Below are 9519 nucleotides of genomic sequence, written 5' to 3'. Positions count from 1 at the left end.
GTAAACAATATACTAAGATTTCGTACAATTAAATTATGTACTAAACAGGTCTTTATGATAAATCTTTTGGTTTTTCTCCGCAGATAAAGGTCTTGCCTTTTTCGGTTGCTAAAAATTCATGGTATTTGGTAAATGCTTGATTGACGTGATGATTGGAAGTTTAACATGTAATGAAGAATTAACTTGGGAAATTGATAAGTTCGATTATAAGTTGCAGGTTATGTGTCTCTGAATTTGGTATGATAACCGGGTTCCTCTGCGTTAATTGGTTAAGAGCACTGAGAAAGTTGAAAAGGGGGTTCAGCTACTATTATCGAATTTTGGTTAATGCGTCTTGAGAAGTTGAGAATTCGGTCTCGGTTTACTAAGAAGTCTATGAAGGAGCCCATAGCTCAGGTATTGTGTGGTTTTTTTTCTGGTGCTATAGTGTTAACAAGTACTGAATTTTGATTAATTAAAAATGTTGCTATATAATGGTTTGTACTTTGTAATACATTAGCATCGTTGTTGGTGTATGTTTTTGTTAACATGATGCACAATTACTTTATCTGATTATTCTCGCTTGCTTTCATTATAAACATTACGTAATTGAAGATATGTTGTGCTCATCAGTTTTCCCTAACTGAATACATCACATATATAGTTCAGACCAAATGCAAAAACTAGTGAAAGGCACCGGCTATGACGACCCATTCCAGATTCCCTAGCTATCAAGGCAATCGAAGAAACAACACACATGTCTCGATTCCACTACTATCCATTGTCTAGAAGACGATGTACACATGTCATCGATTTCACAGCTTGAACTTTGTATAATGTATGAAATATTGTCTAATCCGTGTAATTGTATAAACTAAATGGCGTTATCTTTTTAAAAGGAGAGTTCATGTCTTTGATAATTGGTCATCACAAGACAAATAATTGTCAGAAATTTTGAATATACGAGGTTCAAACTAACTTTAATTTTAAAGGTTATGAGGTTCGTTGAATTCTCCATTAATATTTTACTGTTCTGAAATTTTATATACATCGTTAGTAGCCATCAGTTACTGTTTCAGGTAGTAGTGTCAACTGGCAGAGACTTTAAAGCTAACGGAAATTTATCCATAAGGTTTTCACTATCAATCCTTTTTTATAAGGGACACTCGATCGTCAATCTTTTGTAAATTAGAGGTCATGGAATTGGGGAAGGTAGATAACGTATCAAAACAACTAATGTTTTAGTAAAGGCATAAATTAGTTTTGGTCAGGTGCACCAGAACACTTTTGTTCTATAAATTTTGTTTCAAAATAATGGCGTTTTGATTGTGATTAGATAAACTATACTGTAATCCTTTTCTTCTTTGTTCATTATAAACCTCATTTGTGTGACTTCTTACGTAACTTTCCCCTTTGATATATCTTGCCTTTAACCCACATACTTGCATTTCAAACGGGTTAGCTTAATTGTAATGGTACCAGATTGTTCTACATTCATGTTTTAGTAACAAATTGATGGTGATCTGTATGTATTCCCTAACTATTATCTCTAAACCAGCACCTGATATGTGGATACTTTATATAAGTAGAAGACGTTCCCGATTGAAAGATCTTAATTTTTGTTTCATAAATATGAAGTTTCTAACATGTTTATAATCTCATATCCTTTTTTCTTTTTTTTCCAATCTTACATTTGGTATGTTTAACCTATCTATTTTTTTTTTCTATTTACTTGCATATATGTTGAACAACAAATTGATTAATGCATAATCTAATAGGTGTGTATGATGAATTTACTGTTAGGTTGAACAACTAAACATGAAATTCAAGTTAAGTGGATAACTTGAAGGACTATTGGAAGAGGCCATGTTTGTCAAATGCCGCTTTGTTTACGCCACGCCAACCTTCAGTCCAAATTATGAGGTTCCGGATGTCACAAAACAGTTTAATAAAATATAATGACTTGATCAGACCAGTTCAATTTCATTAGTGATTAGTTTTGTCATTGTAATTGTGTTATACATGTTATCGGTGCCAATAGTAACGCATTCAAATACTATTCTTTAAGCTCCCGTGCAACGCTCTTAAATGTATATTTGGTTGTGAAAATATAATGTTTTTATCATATCGTTAATTAATATAACATTTTATGATTCAAGTTTGTTTGCTGAAGAGTCCCCTCAGTATCTAGTTTAGTATATAGTATAGTATAATATAATATAATTAAGAAAAAACACGGTAGATTTGAACAAAATTAGGGGTTTCAATATCTTCTCATAATCAACAAACCTAGCTTCTCAATATCTCCAATTACCACCTGTCCACCATCGCCTCCTTCACCAGTCACCACTCACCGCCTCCGTCAACGTCAGCGTATTTGGTGCAAGTGGCCTCGAATTCTCCGCCTGTAACCTACTCCTTCAAAAGCACTGCCATCGTCTATCAGGTAGTGTATTGCTTTTGTTACGAATTTTAGATTTTAGGGTTTGAATTTGGTATTTATATTTCAAAAACAGAAGTAAAAATCAACCAATTTAGTTTATATATTTTAACTATTTAATCAATTAATAAGTTTTTGAAATTCATGACTTGATGTTTATGGTTTGAAAGTCGTCAAATGGTTACTTTTATTCCAATTGAATGTCTGATACATCCCATCTTTTGTTTAAAGATTTGTTTATTGTATGTGATTGTTGATTAATATATGGCTATTGTTGCTTTTTCCTAAGTTATATGGTTATATATTAAATACTGAACCAGCAGCTGTTTGTAGCGTAGATGTTTAAATACAATTGTGATTACGTTAATTCTGTTGTTTTGGTTAGATCTGGAATGCTAATCACTAGGTTTCAGTAACTAATTCCAAACAAGCTAAAAACATTTTACAGTTTCCGCATACGAATCTCATTCACCATTCATAGCATTAATTCATAATTTTTTATATTTGTGGTTCTGAAATTTTAATGTTTTGTTATCACAAAACATTCATTTGTTATTTGTGTAGGTATGTGGTTACATATGAAGAAGAAACCATTGGAATTTACGATTTATTTGTTTACCATCGGAATTTGCGAATTAGTTTACAATCGGAATTGACTGACATTAAATTTGTAATCCAGGTTACAATCTGATTTACGATGTATTTTTTTATGATTTCTGACGTTAGCCCTAATTTCAAGATGAAGAAGATTACCATCTTGATTCAGTTACCATCACATTCGATTCGGGAAATTTGAAAATATTGAAAAAGCAGGAATATGCCATTTTTATCTTGGAAATATTGAAAAAACAGAGGTTTGTTTATACTTGTATGATTTGAACTGTCATTCTGATAACCCTATATATTTATTTTCGCCAAATTTGAAATTAACTATGGTTGTTTTCGTATTGGTAGGTTTTTTTAATCGTGCTCACACATGAGAATGTAGATGATTTTGCTCACTTAGTTATTGAACCTGCTATTTCGTTAATGAGTGTTCAGCGTCATGGATAGCATAATGATAAAACCGGGATTATAACAACCAATCATATGGTGGTTGACAAATTATGGGAATCTGGTAAAGCGAAAAACGCCAAAGAATCTTCGAATTTACCCGCAAACTTATCAAAAGTTCTGTTACAGTGTATATTTGAATTTACAGGTTTCGAGGTAGTTAAAGATACAAACGGTAAAACGTCTATTTTAGGTACTCCAGGTGAATCGGCAATATTGGAATACGGTTTACTTTTGGGTTGTGATATTGGTACTGTTCGTAGTGAGATTGAACGACTAAAAATGGAGCCATTTAACTCGAAAAAAAGATGATGTATGTGATTACTGTTCTCCCGGGTAGTAAAAAATGTGTGTTTCGCAAAGGTACGTCGGAAATAGTATTGGGAAAGTGCGACAAGATTATCGATGATGATGGGTAAATTATTACATTGACGGAAGAAAAAAGAAAATTAATTACAAATGTTATCAGTGAGTATTCAGATAATGCTTTAAGAACTCTTTGTTTTGCGTATATTGATGTGGAAGGTGATTTTGAACTGCGAAAACCGATACCTACAGATGGGTGTACGTTGATTGCAGTTGTTGGTATTAAGGATCCGGTTAGATCGGGAGCTAAGGAAGCAGTTGAAACGTGTTTAGCAGCTGGTGTGACTGTGCGTATGGTTACAAGTGAATAATATTAATACAACGAAAGCGATTGCTAAAGAATGTGGTATACTCACTGATAATGGTTAGGCTATTGAAGGGCCACATTTTAGCACCACAAATCCAGGTACAAATCTATTTCATTTCATAAAAGTTGCTTATGTATAGATGATGGTACCGGAACTGCAGAGGTGATAATCTTGGACCAATTTTTATGAGTTAAAAAAGCATCACGAAATATTTAACTAAAAACCGGGTAAAAAATAGCCCCAAATTTGCCTTTCCATTTCAATCCGTACAACTTTCTAAATAATTTTTAACCTCTTATGTTATGTAATGAGGTTTTCCCTGTTTTGTTTTGGGTTACCCAGGTGGGCAGCCTATCCGAACAGTCCCTGACAGTTTCTCAAACCTTCCTTGGTTACCATGAATAGAAGTTTTTTGTTATTATTGTTTATATTTATATTTATATTTCTTACCGAGGCCTAATAATATCGAGGTGATTCTTTAACCATGAAGTTGTAAGTTGGAATAAATGCACATATGACATATCAGTGAATAAGTGTATCCATTCGTAGTGGTCAAGTGTTAGTGTGCATTTTCTTTTCCTAAAGTATTACTAATAAAAAAAATTTAGAAGATTTTGATTATGATATTATCATTAATCCTTAATTATTATCGTTGCACTACTTTTAATAATAAATTTAACATTATTTATGTATATATCTTTTTGAAAATGAATAATAGTGTAAATTGGTCAGGACGACATAGTAAAGATTACATTTGTTTATCGGTGAGTATAGGTTATGGCAAGTTCGTCACTAACAGACAAGTTGGAGCTGGTAAAGCATTTGAGGGGTTTGTCTGAAGTTGTTGCAGTTACGGGTGACGGGACGAACGATGCTTCAACTTTGCATGAAACAGGTTATGGATTCACCATGGGTATAACAGGAACAAAGGTGTGCATATTCTTTTTTATTTTGGTTGACAAACATTGTTTCCGTTTCCATTAGCTATTAAAGCAGGTCAGTACAGCTAACGTTTTCTCGATTACGCAATGTACCCAATGCCAACCTTGCCCATTTATCCACCTTCATCCGATAAGCTTTTCACTTGATGTGTTGTAGTAGGTGTGTATGTTCATGTTTCTATTTTTATACAAATCAAATGACTGCAAATTAAAGTTAGTGTTTCCTTTTCTTTTTTTCTTTTTTTTTTTGTCGTACGCTTTGTGAGACATCTTCAACGAGGCACTCATAATATTGTATGATTACAGGTTGCTAAAGAGCAAGCTGATGCCACATACATGGAGCAACCTTAATATCTTGTTTATATATATTTATATTTCAAAAAACAGAAGTATAAATCAACCAATTTAGTTTATATATTTTAACTATTTAATCAATTAATAAGTTTTTGAAATTCATGACTTGATGTTTATGGTTTGAAAGTCGTCAAATGATTACTTGATTATTTATCTTTGACGATTTAGTTAGATTTTAACTTATTTTTTAGATGACTGATGTGTTATTTTATTGTTATTATTTTCACTAATGAATAATTAACCGTGTTTAAATATTGAAAATCATGCGAGAGTTAAAAAATGGGTGTATTTAAACTGTTTGATTATATGTTTGTATGAAAAGTTAGCTTAATTGTTTGATGAAAGAAGAACTGTTTGATTATGCCGTTAATCATGCTGATAGCTTCACGTCATCTCGCTTGCGTATATCTCTAGCAATGTGTCATTAATATACCGTGTTTCATTGTGCCATTAGCAAATAGCTTAGCGGTGCGTCATGGACGCACTACAGTGCTGACATTTAATGATCCCATAGTTGTGAAATTTTTATTTGTTTAACCATTTTTTTGTTTACCCATTTACTTTTTATTATGATTACACTTTCACCCCTTACTTTTTATTTACTTTACGGTTTACATACATGCATCAAGAGCTTGATTGGTTTTGATTTGTTTTGTTGTATATGACAGTGGTACTCAATCGGTGGTAATGGAGAAAGAAATGTGTTGATTTCAGCGAGAATCTTTTCATACAAAAACCGTTGGTCACATAGATGGCGTTCCATTAAAGAATCAAGGTTCTTCTCTCTTGACAATTTGTTCAGTTGAGCTCTATCTTGTCAAATAAATCATAAATGATAACTATGAATAGAAGTAGGAACATATAAACAAATCATAGCTGTGAATAGAAATAGGAATATGTAAACCTTAGTTGATATTATATGTTATAAATATATGGGTGCATGTTTGAAAAAGTAGCAGAGTTGTTGGATATTTCAAATCTAAATATCGAAATCAAGATAAGTTCTCAGCTTTTACTACCCGGTGTCGATTACATCGTTCATCTTGTCTTCAAATTTTGTTGTCCAAGAAAATCTCTTGCTAAACAAATGTATCTACGTGAACCTCAAGTACACAATGGATAACGAAAAATTGCCTGCATATTTTGCTACATGTAGAGAAGACAGGTGGATGATGATTGAATTGTGTCGATTTTCAAATCACAAGAAAGAAAAAATTATTGAGGTTTTACTAAAGAGTTTTTCACGTTGTTATTGTGATAGTCGTGCCATCTATATTGAAGGCATTGTGTTTCAAGCCATTGACGATGCAAGTTTGAATATACTTTCTAATTTTCTTTCTAAATTATATATGGTTGTTTTTATCCAGAGTATATTTTAAACAAACTATACATGGTTGTTAGGTAACATTTACACACTGTTACATTTTTTATGCAGGTGAAACAAGAAGAAACCGAACAAGTCTTGGAATTTAAATCAGAAATGGATGAGGTGCAACAATTGCCAACTAACTGCAAATGCAAAGTATGATCCTTCTTTTATATATACAACAATAAAAGTATTTCTTCTATGCAGGTGATACAAGAAATCGATTAGTGTGACAAAATTCATCAACAAATCTTAAAACCTAACTCAGAAATGAGTCAGGTGAGATAATTGCTATTGCTAATGAGAATATACATTTGACAAGGGCAAAATATGTCTTATATTTCTTAAACTGCTATCACTGTAACAATTATTTTTTTTCCTTTTTATGCTTTAGATATTTGATTATGTTACTTGTTTGATGAACAGTTCACAGCAAGTGAAATGGGAAGTATGAGACAAGAGGTTCTTGCAACGGGATATTTATGCTATAATCGAAACAACAGCAGAGGTTCAAGAATACGGGATAGCCTAATCCTTTTTGTTTCTATCTTCTTATTTTTTTACATCTTCATTAAAATTTGTATCTATATATATATTATGATGTATTTATGTTATTAATTGGTTAAATGGTTTCTGAATTTTTTATGGTTTATAATGTATATATGATATAATTGTATTTGGTGTAATTTAAAATTCTAGTGTAGATAATAAATCTGATATTTCTGTTCTGTAATCACAATCGTTTTGATTGTGTATTTGTGTTAGATTGTTTAAGTTGTTCATTACATCTTGAACAACGTCTGTATTCGAAGTGTTTTGGTTATTGGAGATTTCTTTATATTTCTGTTAATCTGCTGGTTTATTTGATTAACAAAAGTTAACAGTTTTGACATTCCATCATTCTGTGAGTTTCGTTTTTAATTTGTTATTTAAAGTCTGCTTTTTGATTATAATCTGTGATGTTAAGACTGTTTTTTGAATATGATATTGTAAATTTTGATGTGAACTAGCAGCATAAAATAGTAAAATCACTAAAGGTGTTTGAATGCAGGTTATATACCAAGGAACAAAGGTGTACAAGGAACACAAAGAAAGTGACCGATGATATGCCGAAGTTGTTACAGGTTTTTCAATTTTAAATCATTTTCATTCCAATGCTTGAAATATGTCTACTTAAGAAGGTATAACATGCTTGATGCTTATGGTTTTTTTCCAAGTAACTAAATTTGTAGGAGTTGCAATTTTAACCTATTTTTGCATGAATGGGTTGATTTAGCTTGTGTTTCATCACTAATGAGTCAAAAGTTGTACAACTTGTACTTTTACTTCGTATGGATGTAAGCATATTTTTTCCATTCGCTATTTCTCACAATTTGTATAATGTTGTTAAGGACTACAATTACTATTACTATAAAAGTTATGTCCATCTTTCCTCTACGGCTCTACGTGTACTCTTAATTTAAAATTAGTATCTATTAATTTAGCACAATCGTTTGTTATATGCAACTACTACCAAATAAGTAAGTCATGGCAATATATGAAACTTGTGAATGAAATGATGAAGTCGTCATCAGCACACCCACATATTACAATGCAAGCCTACAAATTGAGGATGATGGTATAGACGTATGGTTTTCAAATGGTTGGACTAAAGTTGTTAAAGATCTCGACATACGTCATTTTAACATACTTGTGTTCATTTTCATTGATGAAAAGCATTTTTAAATGATGGTGTATGATTCAAACTTGATTGAAAGACATGTCACAACTTCTGCAACTTCAGACAATCAAGAAAACTTGCCTGCATCGAAGAAAAGAAAAGTTGACAATGAACTGTCTTACGAATCTACTGAAGAATCTGATAATGATAATTCGGACACCGCATCATCTGTTCGTGAAAAGGAAATGTTGTTTGACGAGGCTATTAAAATGTCTAATGTTGGTGACCGTATGCTTTCAATTAAAACCATAAAAGGCAACGTTTGGGTAATTTTCAATACATTATTTTGATATTTACATAATTTACCATTTTTTCCTTTCATAATTTTTCATTACATTAATGTTTTTTTAATAACACAAACTATTGTATGCCAGTACCAAAGGTATGTATAGTTAGAAATACTAATGTTATATATGTATCATATTATGTTTAGTGGATTGTGCGGGAGTTTAATGAAATACCTTCAATATTACATGGTGCAAGCATAACTGTTGTAAATCTATAAGGCAATGAAGTGAAATTGGATGTTAAAGAAGATTTTCTTGGTCTAATGACCTAATCAATGAGTTTTCCCAATTCATCATCTTTTAATCTGACTGTTTACCCACATTATAACACATTCAACCTGATATTGTATTTCATATGATCGAATACATTTTTCTCAATCTGAATTGTTCAAGCCAGAATATTTTCCTACACCATACTTTTCATCCTACATTGTGATGACAAAAAATAATAATAATGACACACTACATTTGTCATGTAGCATATACATCATATTACAAAAATTATTAATATATATTTACTTCTTTCAATAAAATGAATAAACAACCATTGTATACATGTGTATTTGACTACAAAAAACGAATTAAAACCAATCATATTGGACAATAATGAGAGCGATTCAAATACCACCAAGAATGTTGTTTATAAGAAAGTCTTGAGACGTATTTGACTTAGATGTAAATATTATATGGTTAAATATCCTTTAA

The 9519-nt window shown here is 31.5% G+C and overlaps 1 long non-coding RNA gene across 4 annotated transcripts; it reads left to right on the top strand.

The window, feature by feature from the left end:
- Window positions 1–2243: 2243 nt before the first annotated feature.
- On the top strand, window positions 2244–8550 carry LOC139891374 (uncharacterized). 4 transcript variants are annotated; one of them, XR_011773632.1, is made up of 8 exons: window positions 2244–2425; window positions 3099–3273; window positions 3374–4244; window positions 4921–6216; window positions 6877–6930; window positions 7015–7086; window positions 7234–7315; window positions 7859–8550. It is a non-coding gene; the product is annotated as an uncharacterized lncRNA (long non-coding RNA). The 4 variants fall into 4 exon arrangements; XR_011773631.1 differs by lacking the exon at window positions 7859–8550 and having other exon boundaries at window positions 3374–3536; window positions 3621–4244; window positions 7234–7372; XR_011773629.1 differs by lacking the exon at window positions 7859–8550 and having other exon boundaries at window positions 7234–7372.
- Window positions 8551–9519: the final 969 nt, after the last annotated feature.

This window comes from Rutidosis leptorrhynchoides, chromosome 2 (assembly GCF_046630445.1).
Source record: "Rutidosis leptorrhynchoides isolate AG116_Rl617_1_P2 chromosome 2, CSIRO_AGI_Rlap_v1, whole genome shotgun sequence".
In the NCBI taxonomy this organism is placed as follows: domain Eukaryota; kingdom Viridiplantae; phylum Streptophyta; class Magnoliopsida; order Asterales; family Asteraceae; genus Rutidosis; species Rutidosis leptorrhynchoides.
This window is presented reverse-complemented; position numbering and strand designations above follow the sequence as displayed.